Source organism: Xenopus tropicalis, chromosome 8, assembly GCF_000004195.4.
Source record: "Xenopus tropicalis strain Nigerian chromosome 8, UCB_Xtro_10.0, whole genome shotgun sequence".
In the NCBI taxonomy this organism is placed as follows: Eukaryota; Metazoa; Chordata; class Amphibia; order Anura; family Pipidae; genus Xenopus; species Xenopus tropicalis.
The window spans coordinates 86,750,082-86,772,916 of record NC_030684.2 but is presented as its reverse complement, the minus strand read 5'-3'; the positions used below and the strand labels follow the sequence as shown (position 1 = coordinate 86,772,916).

Genomic DNA, 22,835 nt, shown 5'->3' with positions numbered 1-22,835 from the left:
TTACCCGAGATCCGGCCGGTACTGCGGCTGCTGAACACGCCCATCACCTGCATAACCACACCCACCAGTGGAATTACAATGCTGCTCGTTCGCTACGTTAAACATATCCACGCCCCTTATCAAGCTGCGCTGGTGGTATGTTACACTGCAGGCAGGAGCTGCACCCGTGCGGGTTGGTTGGTTGGTTGGGGGATGAGAGGGAATGGAAGGCCCGAAGACCGGGAATGATTGTAGTCGCAATGACTGCTGTTTAACGCTTGGTACCTCGGAGATGTCGGTACAGCTTTATTTTAATAAAAAGCCCATAAGAGATGGACTAGCATAACAGCAAGTTATTTTAGGCTGTTTTGCGTTTAACTTGGTATGAGAGTCCAAAACCTACTCAGCTCCACGCATATAGATTGCAAAGAAATGGCCTACTTTCTGCACATACCAGCTGGTTCCTGTAGGCGCACAATGACTTGACCTTATGAGGTTGGGAAATAGCAAGTACACTCCTCATCCAATTCACCAGCGTCTGACTACACCCCCGGGAGATACCTCTTTGCTGCTGCTGCGGGCGGATGACGTTTTCTAAGCAATTTGGTGCAAGGAGAGGCTGCAGAAAGTTTGGGGTATAGGGGGTGGAGCAGTAAAATGACAAGTTACAGAATCAAAGAAACACATTACAGTTATCTGGTTTATTTATCCCAGGGAGGGAGAGCTCTAGCTCTATTGCATCTCCTATTTATCAATTCTGCTAGGGTTCAAACATTTGCAACTTAAACCTTGGCAAAATTCACCCTCTGAAAAGCCAATAATTAGGAGGGCCCATGCATGGCACATTTTTCCATAAAATTGATTTTTACTCTATCCCCACCATTTTACAGTCCACTAGCTGTAAAAGGAAATCCTAGCAGCCCTATTGTTCATGTGGGTAAAGACACACTGAATTAGTAGCAGCTACTTGTCACAGCTACAGAAATAGACAATGCTGATCATTTACCGATAATTGTTTCTACGTGTGTTTTAGCAGAGGCAATTCTCAGTATTGTGTATGGCAGGGGATTTTCTGGGGTTTAGTAGCCGTGATTAGTAGCTGCTACTAAGTATCTCTGTGTGTCTTCACAGACCTGTGCTAATGTTTTCATCTTATTTATACACCGATACCAAGGAAGCTGTCTGCAGGTGTAACTAAACAGCAAATACTAGCTTCCTTGTTACAGAAGAATTTAAGCCACAACTGGAAAGTTGCAAGTTGGGGCAGAACTACACAAGAGACTTTGGAAGGATAGATTCCTTTCCAACATTAATTTCTTCTAGAATGGCAAAATATTTTGTGTATTAACATTTATTTATAAAGCGCCAACATATTCCGCAGCACTGTACAATAAGTAGTTTATTAGCTACATTGTGGTTTGGTCATCTACAATAATATTGACTCATAGGATGCCATCTGTTGATGCAGGGATATATCCAACAAAATCTCCTGTGTAGTTCCATCCCTGAGACATTCCAGCATACTCTACCAAAACTTCCTTTATCAGCCTTCCTAAACATGCACACCCTTGATGAGGTATCAGGTTTAGAAGGGAGAAGATAGATGTAATTAGTATCATCTAGAATTTCATCTGTGTGGGTGCTAAGTTACATGTTATAAGTATCTCATTATGTTTCCTTTGTTAAATTCAATTATACTTTGGTGTTAGGTTATACCGATGAAAGATGCTCTTATTAATATTAATCATACTAAAAGAGAATAACTAGAGTAGACCCTTGGGCTGGGCTGGGCTGGGGTGGGGTGGTGGTGGGGCAGCATGAATTAAATCTTCTAGATGAATAAATGAATATTAATGATGGGTTTAATTTATTTTTCACAAGGATAGATTGTGCTTAACACTTTAGTTGCCCTGCCACTAATTACTTATAATCAGGATTTAAAACCAAACCTTTGTAGAAGAATTTGGCATATACTTTGGAATGAGTAACATGGAAACATATGCAAACATAACAAACATGATTGGCATTTTCACTTTCTGGGATATGTCTGACTGTATGAGGCTACTGCGCTTATTCACTTTTCCTTTTGTACTGTGAGTTAGCTTACATATGCAGTGGGGCTTTCAAAATATCCAAGCCAGGAAGAATAATTTACCAGTCAATTATTTTCCTGATTGCTCTAATTCGCTGGGTGGCCTTGTAATGTGGCTATAACCTGTAACCTTTTTTCACGCTGAGTTAGGATTATCTAAACAATGTAGGTTCTTTTATAGATACAGTTGATTCCAAGTTACCAATCATCACATAAATCCTTTGACATATCTATAATACTGTATAGAATCAATAAAACAAAATAGCAATTATCAGTACAGATCTCTTTACTAATTAGTTTAGTACTTAAGCTTGCACTGATTACGCTTATTACCTTTTACACAATAGAAGGTGGATTCTGTAATAAAACTATTTTAAAACTGATCTGTTGATGATGAATTTATCTGCAACATAAGGGTTCATGCTATATATAGCTGCTTTTTGTTGAGTTTCACACTGCACATTATACCTGGAGGTAGTCCCTAATTATGCTTAATAGTCTTTGTTCTACATTTCTTTAACAAAATCCTCTTTAATGTTGAATTACTTAAACCTACTTGAAATTTCAGCATTTAAAGGACTCAAAGAACCTGCATTATTAGAGCACGTTTCTTTAAATTATTTATAAGGCACATTACAGTGACAGAAAGCTGTATGAGCAACTCTGGAGTAATTTAGCCACTCTGGAGAATCTATTACATATGAACAGGTTTATTTTTTTCAGTACAACTGAATTATATCTAAGACTTACAAAATAAATAAATAGGTTAACCTGTTGTCAAACAAAGCCAGAATGCAGTGATAGTTAATCCATCCCTAGTTAAACACCTACTTTAAAATCTTGATTAAAAGAAAGAACAGTCGCTGTATACAAAGCCAAAATCAAAATACACAGCAGAAGATCATTAGAAGCCATATTCCAAAACTCTGCATTTTGTCCAATCTGTAGTTTAGCTAGAAAAACTGCAGACAGTGGTGCTTGTCCTTGCTTTGGAAACTCATTTAAAGCCTTGTTTTGATACCTATTGTATTGTTTGTAACATGTTAGATGTCTGTTGTTGATACTAAACATCAGTGGAATGCTCTTTTTATGCTTACTTGCTACTTAGGTAATAGCTTTCTAAGTGACATACAAAACTGTAGTAAAGGATTTAACTTAATTTCATAGTTTGGCATTCTCAATGCACTAGATAGTTTACTCGTCAGTAAAACAATAAGAAATAGATCCGCCAAAATATTATTCAAATATATGGAAAAGTTAGCTAAACCCGAGCATCCGTTAAAAAATAATGGCGAGAAAGGGATTGTATCCAGGAAACTTAGCTGATGGCATGGCAAACTAGCTAAAATCTTCAAAATGCTAAATATTGACACAGAAAACAAACTTCACACACCTTGATGCCAAACCCTTACCCACGCTGTAACTAGTTAACTGTTTAAATAAGGACAAGGCCTGGCACAACCTGCAAAGCGGCTGAATTCTAGATAAAAGACTAGTGTATGGATCATTTCTAGCACTTTGCATTCTCACAGGCAAAAAATATATTTTTTGTATTCACTTGTTCACACTCGATATATAAAAAAAAGTATCTACATATTTGCACCCTTTTCTCCCCTACTGATAACATACACCCACCCACAAAGATATACATGCCCCCATCCATAAACAAAATTGTCCATTTATATATATATTGTTGCTTTAAATGTGACTCTAATACCATTACTAGTTGCTAGATTAAACATGCATAAGGAAATATAATTAGAATTTTTAGTCATTTCTAAATTTTAAATAATGTAAAAGCAACCTATGGTATTTTGTTCTTAGTACAGGGTATTAATAATGCATTTGTTTAGTTAACGTTTTAAGTAGTTTGAGTTTATATTCATGGGTACATGAGTTATACTACATGGAATATTTATTGGGCAGGTGGGTTGCTACTTGGGCCTCTGTGTATTTGAAATATCAGGGCCTATTTGGAATCCCAGTCTAAACCTAACTACAAGGCTAGTCAACTATACCGACCAACCAATCAGCAGGTAGTATTTACTGGCCACCTGTTTATAAGCAAACATCTTATTGGTTACTTATATGATGTTGCTTCCACAAAATTAAGTGATTTAATTATGTTCTTGGATCTTCAAGATGCACAGTCTAATGCAATTCTGTGTTTTGTTGGACAAAAGACTTTTAAGCAAAAACTTGTGGCTTATCTAGGTCTGTGCCCCAGATATGAAAAACTGCATAATAGTCATTTTCAAATAAACATTTTATATTATTTATTTTTAAAACATCCATACCTAATCGAAAGGTATTTATGGGCATGGATATCAGCTACCGATTTCTGGCACATAAACATGATTTTCGGATAAAAATGCAAAGCTTGTCTAAATAACATTGTCCTCAAAATATTGCCTGCTTGCTTAAGACTGAAGGAAACAAGATTTAAATAATGAATTATTTTGTTTGACTAACATAATAAAAAAGGATTTGGAATTATTTCTTAGGGTGGCAGGTCCCCTTTAAAAGCACCTAGCAGACAAGGTACTTCACATGTCAGACTAACAACTAATAGTTGGCCAATGTAAATACAAAACAGCCACACACTCTGGTTTATGAATGAAACAGTATTAGTGATTACTGTGAAACACGTCTGTCCCATTCAAGTATCTTTCAGCTGGGACAGGAATGTTACTTGCCATGGTTATCTGTAAGAAGCCCAAAGTGTGTGCTCCATAAGCCTTATGGCCCGGTTCAGTGAGCTGAGTGGGAGGCCCAACTTCATTGTTGCAATCTGGTAGGCAACTTTCTGGTTTGTTGCTAATTACATCCCAAAAGAATCATAGTGATATAGCACTGGCTGCATTTTACATGCAAGTGGCACCAAGTTCAGATCTTCAGCTTTTATGCTTCCTTGTACTTCATACCAATGTATTATTTATGTATACACATATACTAAATTCATTATTAGAGGCATGAGTACATAAGAGCACTGAAGTTTTGCCTAAAAGGAAAAAAAATAATGTTATTTGAATTAAAATGTAAGTATTTATGTTGTCCATCTGAATGATTTGATGTTGCTTTGCAAGGGACATTTTCTACTATTTGGTCTTTATTCCCTCGTGGAAAATGTATTATATTTAACCTTGCACTGTTAAAAACCAAGGCAAACTCTAATTTAAAGAGGTTGCTTTTCTATCAGGCATGGCAACAGTTGGCCAGCAGCGACCTACTCACACTATCCTCCTATACCCACACCTTTCAGTACATACACACAACAGCTAAGTGGGAAAGCTGTACATTGGGACTACATTTCAGCGCGGAAGGTTAAACATCTAGCAACTCGTTACACCGCACACAAGCTCGTTGCTTAGTTGGCGCTGTGAGGTCTTCGTATAGATTATGTGTGGAGTGTGGTGATTGGCTATTGGGACCCTGCAATGCTTTCCCGGAAGAGCTGAGCGCTGCTATTGGTTGCGCTGTACCTGCAATGCGTCAAGTGCTGATGGTGGCAGCAGTCTGTGTATAGAACTTTGTGCTGGAGGCCAGCGTAATTGTTGGTTGGTCGGTTTTTATTACCGTGCCATGGAGGGCTGCCGGGTGCGAGTTTTTTACTTGGTCTATGCCAGCTTTGCTGTTTAGACGGGTGGCTGTAAGATCTACTGACTGATTTTTACTCAGCTCTGTTGAGGTGGGAGCTTGTCAGCTGAATGAACAGAGATATATATCCGGTATCATAAAACAGCATGTACTGTCTCCATTACTTGAATGCCGGACAAATTATACATCTGGAACACTGTCTTAGGGTTTATTCAGCCTCTTATAACAAGCTGCCGCGTGAAAACCCGAACACATTCATTAAGACTAAAGCAAAACAAATCGTGGGTTACTGGCAGCTTTCTCTGATTTATATGCAAAAAACATCTACGTTTGTTGGTTTTAACGTTATTATCGCGTACTCATTTATCCCCAGCGAGTTTGCGGTACTATACGTTCATTTTAAATAGGTCATAATATAATAAACTAACAAGGGTGAAAAATTGGATTAAAAACGTTCACACGTGACTCAGCAACAAGTATGACAACATCAAAAGAAGTTCTTTTCCACTTGGCCCTTGATTTGTACATCAATATATCTGTGTGCCATGGGGGGTTACACATTCTGTAGCTCCAATTACATCTGGACATAGCATTTGCCATTTTCTAAACTGCAGACAAAATGAAATGCCAGTTATACATTATCTAATTATTAAAAACAGCTTGATAATGAATTCAATTGTGGAAATATTTTTTCTCCAGCAGTTGCACAAAAGAATGACCCATGTGACTATAAAAAACTTTTTCATAGCGTTGTGCCAACTTGTTATTATAGCATGTCTGTTATATTTTATAATCCACATGTGAAATAAAGCATTTTCAGGGAAAACCTGTCTTAAAGTGATACTGACATGAAAAAACAACTTTTCAAAATATGAATATACATAAAAAGCTACCTATAGGTCATGTTGACGTTTTTTCACTGACAGGCTTGGTTTTGTAAGTAATTGTCACTTGCAGTTCCCAAACCTGACTGTTTTGCCAACCTGACTGTCCCTTCTCAGCCTGTCAGTTACAGCTTCTAATGCTAACAGACAAATATGGCAGCCCCCTCATAGAGGAACACGGGGGATCAGACAGGTTATGTAAATGCCTCAGGCAAATATTTTTATGGCAAAATTATAAAGTTCTTGCAAAGACAATGTTATGATAGATGTAAAAAAAATTTACTTTCTGGTGTCAGTATCACTTTAAGAGTGATTTGTTAAGCAAAACCGGAACTCAGAAAAAACAGTGAGCAAGGGAAAATGTCATATTGTAGTCCTGGTAATGTATTTCACATGGAAAGAACATCTAGATCACAGCAGTACTTGTTTGTGTGCTGGGGGTTGGCAGGCTTGCATTAGATAACAATCAAATCCCAAGGGATTACATATTACAATGTTTTCTCTTTTTGATATGTCACTTTTTTTTTTTTTACTCATTTTGTAATGTAAAAAAAAAATTCATTTTGAAGCTTTCAGCTGATCTGATGTTGTTTAAAGAGGAACAATCATGACAAATATTTTTATAAAATTGAAAATATAATGTCTTGACAAACATTTTGACAATTTATAGCTTTTAAAAATTTAGCACCATTACAAAGTTATGGCTAATTATTGAAACAGCCTTCTGTCCCCCACCCTCCAGAATCTCTGGTTCCCTGGTCTGGGTCAGTGATGCAGAAATGTGAGTGACAGAGCTGAGTGAAAGCTGATTTGCTGTGGCATATCATAAGGCCACACCCCTCAACACCAAGCATGTGCAAAGGGAAAGTAAAGGAATGGAGCTGCATTTGTACAGCTTATTGTTTTTATCCTTTATATTCACATATACACAGCACTTCAGGCTGTTTTGCGTTTGAGTTTTGTGCTGCTTACCAGCAGACTTAAGGTGGCCATACATGTTACAATTACGATCTTTCCTGCGACCACTGGAAACAATGGGAATTCTATCCCTATCTGACGATTCAACCCTAAATGCAGCCTTTACTCGGGCACAAATCTTTTGTCCCGCCCGATCGATGAGATGATCACCCTCCTGTAATTCACGCCGATACAAATCTTACTTCAATAGCCAGATACAGGTGTTACAAAAAAGTGTATAAAAGAGACTTCCTCCATACCAGTAACAGCAATTGCAGCAATATTCCAAACTTCTGCAGAGGCAACTGTGTGTGTACAGGCACATAGACTCCTGTATGTTGGATCTGAAGACACCTCTCTATGTCTCTCAATCAGAGCTCTTCTATAGACTGACCAGCCAGGCTTTTAGGCTTCTTGCTTGGCCAGCTGAGTCTAATCAAGCCCATCTGTTCAGTCTGCAGCACTTACTCTGCTATAGCCAGTCCAGTATTCTTAGGCTAATGCCAGACGAGGCGTAGGGCGGGTATTTTTGGCAAGCGGAAAAGTGCTTGCTGAAAATTCCGCCCTACGCCTCCTTCATGTGCCTGCACCCGAATGAATGAGATACGCTTGGGTACAGGCACATGTAGCCAATATACGCATAAAAACGCGAGACAATACAAAGTCTCGTGTTTTTACGCGTATTTTGGCTACATGTGCCTGCACCCGAGCGTATGGGTGCAGGCACATGTAGGAGGCGTAGGGCGGAATTTTCAGCAAGCGCTTTTCCGCTTACCGAAAATATCCGCCCAATGCCTCGTCTGGCATTAGCCTTAAAAAATGGCCATATATTCTGTTATCGATTAGCTTGCATACGTTTAGGGGCCCATTTATCAATGTACAGTTGGTTACGAATAGAAAAAGTGTATTTTTTCTAAACTTTTAGAACTGTGCATATCTTCCGCGTCTTTTTTGTTAATTTTTGCAACTTTTTCATACTTGCGACAATTTGCGCAACAAAATTGTATTTGTTGCAACGAGTATAAAAGTTTCGGAATTCATTCAAGCTTCACTATCGTGACTTTCTTTTGGCCAGGTTGGAGCTGCAGAGTGCCATTGAGTCCTTTGGAAAGCTTCCCACATCATGCATTGAAGTGTCAAATTCAGAAAGGTTTTGCGCCATAAACGATCAATACGAAAATTTTGGAACTTTCAGAACGTAAGTACAAAATTTTCATATTCAAACGAAAAGAACTTTCATTGAAATTGACATTTTCAATCATCAGAAATGATTGGATTTCGTGATTCATATTCTTACGTTAGTGAATCGGCCCCATAGAGTGACTACAATGTTATTGCACAAACAGTAGTGTAAGTTTCTGTTCCTAGAACATTTATTTACAAGTTATACTAAAGACAAATTGTGGTTTTATGGGAATGTAAAAGTGGATGTCCTGAATTATAGTTTAACTACAACTCCTACGTCATCTGCCAGCTCATTTGGCATGTACAGTGTATGTTTCAAATTGCTGGGCCTTTGTGCTAAATAACTTGATTGCTGCTGCTCAGAAAAGCAAGCAATATTTGGCTTCTTTCATGTTTTTATCATAGATAACCAAGAAATAAAGTCTTGTATGTTAGTGACTCTGGTGAGTGAAATGGAAAGTGTCAGACAATGTACGGATGAATTAGGTTGATTTTTAGACCTTATTCAAAGTCTTTCCAGGTTTTCTATCAGATAGTAAAGATGATCTTTAGATGTCAATGGTTGGACCACTCCCACAACTCGGTTTAGAACACAAGCTGCCTGTCAGAGGTTAAGCACATTCCCATTCATGATAGTTCCCCTGTGGGACACGGGGAGATTAGTCGCCTGCGACAAATCTCCCTTGTCGCGGGTTACTAATCTCCCCGATATGCCATCCCACCAGCGAGAATGTAAATTGCCGGTGGAATGGCATACGCGGCGCTGAAATCGCAGAAGTTTCTTTTCAAGCAATTTCGGCAAATCGCTGCACGGCGTATGCCATCCCACCCGCGATTTACATTCTCGCCGGTGGGATGGCAGCCCTTAAGGGTGAAGACACACAGAGCTACTAGTAGCAGCTACTTGTTGTGGCTACAGAAACAGACAGTGCTGATAATTGTCTCTACGTGTGTTTTAGCAGAAGCAATTTTACGTATTGTCTATAGCAGGGTATGTTCTGGCATTTAGTAGCCGTGACAAGTAGCTGCTAATAAGTAGCTCTGTGTGTCTTCACCCTTAATTTTATGAACAAATGTTATCCTTATATACAGATAAAAGCATTTAGAATACAGGTATGGGATCAGTTATCCGGAAACCCGATATCCAGAAAGCGCCAAATTACTGAAAGCCCGTCTCCCATAGACTCCATTTTAACCAAATAATTCAGATTTTTAAAATTGATTTCCTTTTTCTCTGTAAAAATAAAACAGTGCTTTGTATTTGATCCCAACTAAGATATAATTAATCCTTACTAGATGTAAAATAATCCTATTAGGTTTAATTAATGTTTTATTGATTTCTTAGTAGACTTAAGGTATGGAGATCCAAATTACGGAGAAACCCCTTATCCGGAATACCCTTGGTCCTGCGTATTCTGGATAACGGGTCCTATACCTGTATTTAGAAAAAATGGCCAAATAAAATATCTGAGTATTCATGTACTATCTACCTTCAAAATAACACAATAAAGTAAAAATAAAAATTACATTAAAATAATATTTTTTCATGTAACCCAACAATTTTGACTTGGCAGCAAAGTCTGCAATGACAGCAAAGTCTGTAATAAAGATGTGATGTAAAGTGTTCAGAATTTGTAAGGGAATATCAACAGACACTGTATACTCAGAAAAAAATAAGGTTAACCTGCACTATAATATTACATATATATTGCCTAAGCTCTACTATGTGGCCTTTATCTAAAAAGTATTTTCATCCCATGGATATAAATGTACATGAATTACAGTCTATTACATAAAATAAGCTTCCATGTGATTAGCAGCAGTCTGGTTTTAAATACTGTAAAACAAAAAAATGGTGTTTCTTATATTATTTTAACTGGGACTGGACAGAGCAGGGAATAGCACAAAGGTTCAAGTATCAGAGGAGAACCTGCTCTACAACTGGCTGTCAGCCTGCCAACTGTTCCTATTCCCTGGTGTAGAGGATGTCAAGAGACACCAGTGAGTACTATAACCTTCCTATTTCAATGACCTGGGTTTTGGGAAATACAAAGATCCCACTGACAAGGGAATAAGGTAGGAATAATAACAGAAATTACAGTTTATGACAAGCACTGACTTTCTTTAACCCTCTCTGTATTTTGCTGGCATTTGCATTCTACTCATTCTGGTAAGATGATGTTTCATTAAATGGCAAGTGAGTACAAATTAAAATGTTAAAAACTGCTGTACAGAATGTTTAGGATATAGTATACAATGATTACAATGTCCAGAACACTATGGCTACCATGCCAGTTATTCATGTTTCCTTTGAAATGTGAAGTATAGATTGTGAAAATGGGAACCTTCAATCAATGTTGTTTTAAATTTGCCATCTTCACATTTGATTTTGAGGAATTTACCAGATCCTAACAAATAACAACCAAATATTTATTTAATATTAATAATAGAGATACACAGAACAGTTATGCTAATGAACAGTAGCAATTTATTGGTTAATACATTTACCCCTTCATAACTTTTAAGGCATGCTAAAAAAAGTCTTGGGTGCTTTTATGTGTAAGATGAGAAATCAGCATCCCAAATCCATTTTTTAAAAAAAATCATAATCTAATAAAATAAAAATAGAGCATCACTATAGGTTACACAGAACCAAAACATAGGTAATATCATCATTTTGCCCAGATACTCAATTTGAAATGCTAAAAGCTTTGAACTCACTTTAAACTAATTTTGCACTTCTGATTGGGCTTTGTGTTTAATACCCAAATGAAAGAGAGTTAACTAACTATTTGGACGGTGTAAATGTATTTGTCCCAATATTCTAGATTGTGGGGATTTCCTCAGGTAGAAACCGATCAGTTAAGCCATTTTATTGATCTTTCAACTGCTTTTGAACTTTGGGTTGTGTAAATTAATTTCTATGCATTACATTCATAATTATTTTATCCCACTCATTCTAACCAGTCTAACCCACCCTGATAATTCTACTTTGCATACAATTAACATTCAAACCACTAATTCTATAATATCCAGCTGATTCTGACAGTTCAACTGAATTTTAACATTTGTGCCACACAGTCACACATAGCCTACCACCTGCTTCTCTGCTTGTCTTTTGTATGCAGGCAGAGAGAAGCAGATCCACTCTCATTCCCAGCTCTGTGTAGCTGCACTTACAGGCACAGTGCCTTGAGTGCAGCTACAAGGAACGGCGATTTCTGCTCCATGTAGGCTGACGGAGCTGTAAATAAGAGCAGATCTGTTTCTCTCCAACTACCTAGAAAACAAAAAAAAAGAAAGATACTCTGTTTTTTTAATTTTTATGTCTACTTTGTAATCTATAAAGGCTGAAGTGAGCAGATGTCGAACATAATAGCCAGAACTCTACTTCCTGCTTTCAACTCTCTAACCTCTTAGTTAGTCAAGTGACTTTAGGGGGGAAGAGGGGGTGTCACATGGGACATAACTGTTCAGTTTGTTTGTGAGCACGCAGGTCAGATTCAAATGCAAACTAACTGAACAGTTATGTCCCATATGGCACCCCCTCAAGTCACTGATTGGCTACTGACTGCTAACAGCTTAGAGAGCTGAAAGCAGGAAATAGTGTTCTGGCCATTATGTTAGACATCTGCCTTCTCCAGCCTTTATAAGTTACATTTTCAAAAATAAAAAGCTTACTGTCTAATACCTGGCAAGCTTTTTAATTGCTGAAAAAACACAATTGTAAAAAAATAATCATACAAGCATAAAACAGGCAACCAATTCCTGAAGTCAGGATGCAAGTGATGTGCCTATAGACACCATTCATTAGAATATTTACATTCAAACACACTCCTTGCACTTAATGGAGAAGGAAAGTCAGTTTGGCATTTTACTGCCAATAGATTCACCACATTAGTGCCACCTAGAATGCTATATTTATTCTGCAGAAAGCATTACCTCACCTGAGTAAAGAGCCCTAGAAACTTTCTCTGTTTGTTTAAGATTGCAGCTGCCATTTTAGCTTGGTCTCCATAGCTTCCTGCTGTATAGCTCTATCCCTTTTATCTCAGATTACACTTACCTAAGGGAGGGGGGAGGGAATGCTTAGCATTCTTGAGGGAGGGGAGAGAGCTGCACAGACTCTGGCCCCACTAATAAAGGATTTTTCTAAGACAGGAAGTCAGATACCTGAAGAACATGTTTACAAAAAAGGAGACAAGAAATCCTGTGTTTGTTTTGATAAGTGTAAGTGTAAGTGCTTATGGCTGTATTTACATAGACCTTTCTGGTAAAGCTTACTTAGTTTTTACCTTTCCTTCTCCTTTAAGTATAGTTGTTCCAAGCACCATTGTGTCTATCCTGCTCTTTTGATGAATCGTGTGACATTGGGGAATCCTGGAGCTACAAAAGTTTTACTACAGCTCCCATTCTATGTCATCCTTATCCTGCACAACCATTCATACTTGAGGTGGATGTTTTGGAGTTTGCAGTAGGAGCTGTGTCATCTCAACGATCGGGACCACATAGCCTTCTTCATACCATCACCTTCTTCTCAAGGAAGTTGTTAAATTCTAAGCACAATTATGATGTAGGTGATAGGATACTTTTAGCCATTTAATTGGTGTTAGAAGAATGGCGGCATATGTTGGAAGGCGCTATTCATCCTATCTTGGTTTACACCACCTATAAGAAATAAGAGTATCTGCATACTGCTAGAGGACTTAAACCTAGGCGGGCTCAACTAGCCTTCCATACAACAGCCTTCCTTTTACTTCAACCTGCTCTGCTGCATAAAATTAAAATAGTTATGCTGTTGATACTTTGCCAAGAGATGTTTCATTAAGTGCGGTGATGACCTGTACTTTTTTAAAGATAGACTTTTTATTCCTTTATCACAGAGAACTGAAGCTCTCAAGATCATTGAAGATTCCCCTGGTCTTTGCCAGACTTTGGATTTGGCATGCAGCTGCTTTTGGGGCCTGTACTTGGTGGTGACTTCTCATGGGTCTTTTAACATTGCTGTAGGCCTCCATGTGGACTCCATGACCATTTGTTTCCTTATCTTCATGTTGGAAAGACATCCTGATCTTGGTACAGCCACTGTTGAACCATATTTTCTTCACTTTTTGATGACTGTGAACCATAGACGGCGTAATGATTTAGTACCCCTTTTTGTACCCCTGGCCCGATTGAAACCTTTCAGTGATAAGATCTTTTTTGTGTTTTAAACGTAATTTATGGACCATGGCTTTTGGAGTAAAAGACCAAGAGAAATAATCCTACAGGAACAGCCAAACTTTATCTGAGCTCAATCATGTCATGTTTATACTAACTACTATTTGATATGAGACTGAATATGATTGGTTGATTCAGCCACATTCTTGATTATTAAAGCGTTTGCATAGTAATACAACCAGGTTTTTGTATGATTTTTACATTTCTTTCTTTTGCAAAAATGTTTCTGATTTTTCATTTTTTTTATATGTTAAGACCAACCTAATTTTAGATTATAGTTCCAGCAAACTTTGGTCCCTCATATAATGCCAAACTACACATCCTGACAGGTATACCAATCAACAGTGATTTGTAAGGTAAAATAAAATACCCCAACTAAACAATGTTATTAAAAGTGAATAATGATGAACTTGTTTAGTTTCTGGATAATGGAATGTGTAGATTGGCAGAATGGAAATGCAACACATTTAGGGCCGTGGCAGATGGGGAGATTAGCCTCCCGCGACAAATCTCCCTTGTGCGGCGACTAATCTCCCTGAAATGCCATCCCACCGGCGATTTACATTCTAGCCGGTGGGATGGCACCTGCAACAAGGGAGGTTTGTCGCGCGGCGACTAATCTCCCTGTCTGTCATGGCCCTAAAAGGACATGTCTCTGCAATTTGTTACTATGCCCTATGATTTGGGCTTTGTCAGCAGATCTCCAAGTGCCAATGACACTAGAAATAAATTGAATTATAGTTTGTCTTACTTGCTGTAACCCTAGCCTGATTCTACCTAGCATGATTGCTTACATATTTCTGGCATATCCAGTACACTCAGATAGCAGCACTGACACCTAGTGACAAAGCACCAGTATTACTAGAAACAACTATAGCTGTATGTGGTATATTTATAAATATAATTTACACCAAAAACTTATTTATAAAGGTGTAGAATATATTTACACCAGTAACAGTACCTCAGGCCTAGCGTAACCCCCTTGTACTTAAGGGAATGGCTTACTTGCATAAAGTTTTAGTGATTGGATGCTACCAATATATTTTAAATGGAAACATCTGTATTTGTACTAAAATGACACTGCTGTTCTTTGGACTCTTTGGGGACTGAATCAGCTGAGTCTAATGTCTAACCACTCTGAACCCACAGGCTACTAACTGAAATGCCTTTCCACTGGCAACAATAGGAGTTGCCAGTGCAAAGACCTATGCGGTAGCAGAGATTTGTTGCAGGCGACTATCACACTCCATGGGACATTAGCCTAAAAGTATATGTTAATAGTTAAAGAAGCAATGTTCCAGCCACATAATAGGCTTGTAACTGTAAAATTCCCAAATATCTATGGACTGCCTACCGGACTTACTCCGGTCCCAGATTTTTAAAAATGAGTAAACACTATATGATATTATGATATATATGATATTTTAGCACTAAAAAGGCTGAGTGGCATAGACACATTTGGCAAATTATGCAAGTTCAGTTTCCAATAACGCCAACACAAATTAAAAAATTAAAACAAAGACCTAATTGGTTGCTATTGGCCAATGTATTTGTGCAGTTTAGTACCTAAGTGATGTGTGGATTTCTGGTGCATTATATTGTCTTGTTGTATAAGAAATGTGGCTGGTACAGAAAAGTTTATACTCTCAGTCAAGTAATTATGTGGCAGCTGAGAGCAGAGCTATGAATGCAGGCAGGGCACTTCTGGGCTCTAGGATGCCCTGAAATGACCTTCCTGATGCCGCAGGTCAAGGGGCAGGTTGCATCACTAGTGCAGAGAGTGCATTTGCACTAAAGAGCGGAATTTTCAGTTTAATAACCAGAAATTTGGCACTAAAGTTTCCAGGAGCAGATTCTTGACGCTTCTTGGCGCCGCCATGTTTGTGCTGCAAAAGTCGGTTGGTGTTTAAAGCAAGACTTTTTTCTGTCAAATATCTACAGCAGGTCGCAAAATTGACCTCTTACAGCAAAGAGTTAAAGGCTGTGGTTTCTCAGAGCAGCGTGCAGGACATTGTTCTGGGCTGTGTCCGGCATTAAAGTATGTGGGAGCGGGGAGACAACACAGGTCGCACAGGCACGAGCAGATAATAAACAGCATGATTAATAGACAGCAAACTCACAGTTCAGATGTGAGGAGAAACAGGTCACTTTTTTAGGTAATGCACGGACTGCCTAGAAGTAAGGGGGAAAAAAAAGCAGGTCCTGCCTATGTCATGTAATGTCAGTGAAGAGATAGATAACAAACAGGGAAAGAAGTGGCAGTCGGGCTGTAAAACAGTCGGGATCAATCTTCAAGGTACTGGCAAAAGCAAAAGTTTAAACAAAAAATGGTCAGCATGACCTATAGCTAACTTTTGATGCACATTATTATTTTGAAAAGTCATTTTTTGTGTCAGTATCACTTTAAAAACCTTTTATATAGGGGATGCAAATACACACCCAAAACAACTTCTCTGATGCAGGAGGTGGGACAAGGCTTGGCAAACGGCTCTTCATTTATGCCCTAGACCAGGGATCCCCAACCTTTTTCACCTGTGAGCCACATTCAAATGTGAAAGAGTTGGAGAGCAACACAAACATGGAAAAAGCTCCTGGGGGTTCCAAATATGGGTTGTGTTTAACTGCTGGTAGTCCCTATGTGGACTGGCAGCCTACAGGAGGCTCTGTTTGGCAGTACAGATGGTTTTGATGCAACTAAAACTTACATTCAAGCCAGGAATTCAAAAATAAGTATCTGCTTTGAGGCCACTGGGAGCAACATCCAATGGGATGGTGAGCAACATGTTGCTCATGAGCCACTGGTTGGGGATCACTGCCCTAGACCCACTAATCATCTCTCTCCCTATGCCTCGCTCTGGCACAATCCGAATATTCCACACCTGCAAAATGTTCCAGACCCCCAATTATGGGCCAGATATAATATTCAATATATCAAAGATGCCAATATGCTATTTAGATTCTTTCAACTGAGACATGCAATATCTTCTCAGATACAGGGACATAAAATAGATACAACACCCAGGAGTATAGAGGATATAGCACATAACCCACTACTTACTAAACCGCTCTTAAAATTCTATTCCCAACTGATTTTAGTCGACTCTACTGCGACCCTTACCCACTTACGAAGCTGGACCCATGATATTTCCAGGTATCACAGCAGAGGACTGGATTGATATATTAGATTCAAAATTTGAGTATCTGGTTGGAGCCATAGAGAAAAGTTGCTCCAATTCAAATTTCTGCACAGAATAAACCTCACCCCCCATCAATTACACAAGATTTCAGTACAACACCCTGAGGAGTACTCCAGATGTTACTACACCAGCTGACTATATTCACATCATGTGGTCCTGCCCAAGGATAAGTCAATTCTGGCTATCTCTGAATATCTCATGAATACTATAGGTGTCCACATACAACCCGACCCTTTGGTAATGCTACTAAACCAGGTTACAATTCTAACCCCCACCAGGGCTATAAGAACTCTCCTAGCAATAGTACTCAGTGTAGCTAAGAAATGCACTATTATGAATTGGAAAGCTCAGAATCCCGTCAATGCGGCTATGGCAGAATCAGGTTAACCAGACGATTCCATTATATAAACTTATCTATGTAAGAAGGGGCTGCTCAGACAAATTTGGTAAAGTGTGTGACTCTTGGCTAAATGCTTAGCAGAATTTAAGCCACAAAATGCCTGGGTATTATAGGTGGGAGTCAACTCCCACCTATAACTCCCATTTATTGCCTCTTGACAGTGTGCTCTCCCCTTGTGTCTAAGTAGAGAATGGCTCTTAGAAGGCTGTAAGAAGATGAGACACTATTGTTTTCTGGATGAAAGATGATGCTTCTTCTTGTGTGTCTGTAGTTGTGTGGGTGGCTAGTGTAGCGTCCTGTCCCCAGTGCTCTGCATGCAAGCAAATTTAGGTGCAGTTGGGTGGCATGCTGCAACTAGATTTGTGCCGCCCTATAATTAAGGGCCTCAAAATATTGGTAAATTAACTTTTTCTAATACTATATAATGACATTGCTCATTTGTTTGGGCCGTATTGGACCCGCTACACTTTTGCACCCCCCCCCCCCCATCAACTGCAGGACCTGCTACCTCTGTAGTTATTCTCCTACAATAAAAGGTATAAATGTCACCTTTTGGTGAAATAAATAGTTAAGAACCTTCACTTCCAGAGGGCCTTCCCTCTGCAATGCACTGCTTTTTCCTGTGTATCACAAGAGAAACAGTGTAACCTACAGTGTAACCTGGCACCCTGCTCCACAACTCCCACAGAACTGGCAAGCGCTGAACGGAAAGTTTCTTTTATGAGATCATAGCACAGAAATGTTAAACTATTTGGTGTGTTTTCCAGCAACCACTCGCTGCTTTTGCTGGGCTTTGGCCAGAATAGAAGAAATAGTATGTAATGTGTACATTAGACTAATGATTGAATAAAGGGTAAAGTGGAAATGTTAGAGATACATTAACATTTATTGTTTGGTAATAGTATATATAATATAGGGAATAATGTACCATAAACTACAAGGATATTATAAGTGGCAGAGTTCCATCCCATTATGTCATTTTGTGACCTATTTTCTAACAAGATATTTGATTTTATGTAAAATACATATCTTGCCTAGTTCATAAAGAGCAAGTCCTATGAGCTACTGTTGTATTCTCGGGCAAACACTAACTGCTGACATTACCACATGTTGCAAATTGTAGGTAAAAGAACAGTTTGAGAATGCAGGCGTGCAACTGTGGCATGTATATTTTATAATGCTAATTTTTATGTTATGCAAGAGACAGAGGGAGAATATATTTGCAGTTGTAATTGTAATAGTGAAGGCACAATTTGCAATAAATCTCCCGGCAACTAGACAATCAGTGGGGAAGTATGCAAAAGGTCTTGTAACATATTTCCAGAATCAAATGTTGTGTAATGCAACAATAACTTTCCTTTCATTTGTACATGCTCATTAATAGTTTATTATGCTCTTTTATTCATTGTGTGAATAGACCTACACACCCACCACACATGCTAAATGCACACATACACTGTTTCCCAGGCTGGTTGCCAAGTGCCAGCAAAACTTACTCCAAGGTATACAAACTTACAGAGACATAGGAATGCAAACACAGACAAGCCCTCACAACCATTAGCTCAATTTTATGCAGAAAAGTATGCTAACAATGCTGACTGGCTCAACAAATATATTATTTGATGTGGTTAAAAGTCTTAGGAAGGAGCATTATCAATTGCATTCTTAATTTGCAGTGACTGAAGCAAATACATAAAAAGTTTATAAAAAAAAAAAGTGTTCAGAATTTTAATGAGATACTGACACCTTATTACAAAATAACCCTTCAGTGTCATTACCCAGGCTTGATTCCATGAGACTGATCCATTTTTTTGTTTAACACAAAAGATTTTCAGTGGTATAGCGTACAAAACATCCTTTCTGTTGGTTGTTTTGTCACCCTTTCCCTCAAAGGCAGCAGAATGACTAAAAATACTTTGTACTGCTAACAATCACCCCATCTAAGCCATTCCAACTGAACAATTGTGCAAAAATTTGTAAGTGATTTTCCCGAAATAACACTATTAGCTTTTGGTTCAATTCAAATATGGAACCAAAGGTTAATTTGTATATTCAAATTTGAGGAAAATATTGCATCAGCTGTGAACAAAAACAGCAGTTGACCTTGCTTTGCATAAAGTGCAATATGCAAGGCAGCACTGTAGTTTACACACAGCACTGTAGTTTGCAGTAGGTCTGCGCTCAATACAACTCCAGTGTCAAAAGCACAAATGATATCAGTTAGTAGTGTGTCATTGGATCTGCATGGTTATCCATTTATATGCACAAGTTAAATCAAATAAAATAATGTTATTGATATCTCACGCTCGTGTACGCCCACATCTTTTTTATGCTATTACATTTATGCTGGAATGCATTGTCGGTTAAAAATTTGGCTAAGTGCATCTTTAGTTCGCAGGCAGCACCAGCTTAATAAATGAACCCCTATGATTTTGTAGGCTAGTGACCCATGCACGTCATAAAGGCTTGGATATGTTTTCCTCATCCCTGCACAAGTACAGGTGAGTTAGGGATTTTACAGTTTATTTCAAGGTTTATGTACCTGAGGCACAAGCAGGAATGAATAACCTTAAATGACTTCAAGCAAAATAAGCTGTATATTTCTGTTCTGTATGACAGATGCCTTAAAGATGAGGAACGGCATAATACTTTTCTGATCCCTAGAGTTCATTGTCTGCTATGATGCATGATGGGTAGCCAGATGGTTTAATATCTAGACTACCAATGAGGTACAAGTGCACAATAACAGCATGACATTGGACTTTTTTTCCCTGCCAAGCTGGAAGGCTAAAATGTTTAGCTTGATAGTCAAGTCATCTTGATAGTCAAGTCTCTATTCACAATTCTCAATAAGATTTCTAGAGTGAAAATAGAGTTTGCTCTATTTTCAGTCACTAAAGGATACAAAAAGTGTCAAGGCATATCTCTAAAGGAAGCGCTGAAACCTTAAAGGACAAAACACCAGGGGTGTGGAGGGTGCGATCATGACCGAATTTGTCACAAAAAATGTGTCCAGAGGGGGAGTGGGGGTCCTGGCTGCATGCCTTGCACCCGGGCCCGGGGAAAACTAGTTACATTATTGTGCCAAATGCATGCAAGCACAGGTGTGGCAATGAGTGTTCCTGCACTTTCAGGCATTTGCCATATAAGAGAATAGGAGTTAAAGGGGACCTGTCACCGAAAGAAATAACTCCAAATTATTTTCTTGAGCAAAATAAATTTTACTTACTCTATATAAATAATATCAATTTTGTTTCCTTCCGTCTTGGAATTACTCAATCAAGATGGCAGGCACCATTTTGTGGACACTGTTATTAAGGCAAGCTTTGTATCATGCAAAAATCTTGTTTATGTGCCAGAATGAGGGACCAGATGCCCATGCCCATGCACTAGCTACACAATTAGATGAAGAGGAGGGAAGGGAGAAGTGAGATGTGCAGTGACATCAGGTAGTGCTGAATGGAAAGCTAAAGTAATATGTGATTGACAGCTGGGATATTTAAATGCTTTTATAATGGGTATGGATGTGTTAATCTAAAAATGAATTTGGGTTTTATGTGTAATTTGGAAAGGACTTTTACTTTACAGCTATTTATGTCGGGGTGACAGGTCCTCTTTAAGATGAGAGTTTGTCCCCTGCTCATGGAGTTACAAACTGCAGCTGTGACAAAAGTCTTGAAAGAGCCCTGCGTTCCCACCCTTCCCCAATTACCTGTGTCTCAGGCTTACAAATAAGGAATTCATTACACAGGGCTGCTCTGAAGAACCAAGGCGATGGGATCAAGTGTAAACCAATAGGCAGAATTCACATCTAATGCAAACTTTATGCATTAGACATGGCCTTATGTTGAAAACAGGTGTGTATAACCCCTTTAAGTGGATGCACATCTCTTTTTGGTACCTTTATAGATGCTAATTATAATAACACAACTCAAATAGATACATAACAAGGTAACACATTCAGTGCTGCATTGGAACCCTGGAATTACCCCCAGACTGGATTTACCACCACAAATTCCAGATTTTTGTTAGCTGGTTGCATCTGTAGCCACAGCTGACTTGTGCCAAGTGATTTGAATGCTAATACTGAGCACACCGGAAGTAACGCTATTCCAACATAAAATCTGGGGAAATATTGTTGCATTTGTACTAGTTAACTGTGAGCAAGAAATGCTTTGCATTTTTGGAAAAAAATTACATTTGCACATTGCATTGCATTTCTAAAGCAGTTTTGGCAACAACAGCTGTTAGCTAACCATGAAGTCATAAAAGTAAGTCAGGGCCCTTTAATATTAATAATTAACATTGTGCCTTACTCTGCAGCAAAGTGAATTATTGATGCTAAAAGTTTTGGGTTTCTCTGCATATACAGCAACACCATTAAAGGAACAGTAACACTAAAAAATGAAAGAGCTTTAAAGTAATAAAAATATAATGCACTGTGGCCCTGCACTGGTAAAACTGGTGTGTTTGCTACAGTAACACTACTATAATTTATATAATAAGCTGCTGTGTAGCCCTGGGGACAGCCATTAAAGCTGGAAAAAAGGAGAAAAGGCACAGGTTACATAGCAGATAACAGATAAGTTCTGTAGAATACAATAGTGTTTTATCTGTTATCTACTATGTGCCTGTGCCTTTTCTCCTTTGAATGGCTGCCTCCATGGCTACATAACAGCTTATTTATATAAATTATAGTAGACTTTCTGAAGTAAACACACAGCTTTTACCAGTGCAGGGCAGCAGCACATTATATTTTAGTTACTTTTATACACTTTCATTTTTTGGTGTTACTGTTCCTTTAATGTCCGATGCACAATGTAACCACCAGAGTGGCCATGGAAATGGCAGCAAGATATCCTTTAAAACATAAATATGTACACATTCTATTGAATTAATAAACCAAAATGCTAGTACACATTCTACAGCGTGCCTATATTTTTATGTGTAAATTTTGGTCCCTTTTATTTTTTTTATTCCAAACTTACTAGTGTTTATTTTATTGAAGTTAAAGTTTAAATTAGAATTTGATTGCAGTCATCTGTTCTTCTGTTGTGGAATTATGAAGTATAAGATAATGTACCATGAAATACATATAAGAGGAAATTGAATTTTGTTTATTTATATTTATTTATTTAAAGGCAATAGATTGGTTTGTCCAGCACCTGAAAATAAAATATTTCTTGGAAGCAGAAAACGTTTTCATCCCATAGATGAGTAGAGAGCAATGAATGCATTTTTAGGGCTCATTTATGTCCACATTCAGTTGAGTGTTAAAAACACTTTTCTGTATAGCTGCACTCCGCATCGCTCAGTCCTTCCTG

The 22,835-nt window shown here is 38.3% G+C and overlaps 1 long non-coding RNA gene across 1 annotated transcript; it reads left to right on the top strand.

Moving 5' to 3' along the window:
• Window positions 1–8,667: 8,667 nt before the first annotated feature.
• LOC116406962 lies at window positions 8,668–14,092 on the top strand. The gene is made up of 3 exons (XR_004219926.1): window positions 8,668–8,707; window positions 13,008–13,267; window positions 13,578–14,092. It is a non-coding gene; the product is annotated as an uncharacterized LOC116406962 (long non-coding RNA).
• Window positions 14,093–22,835: the final 8,743 nt, after the last annotated feature.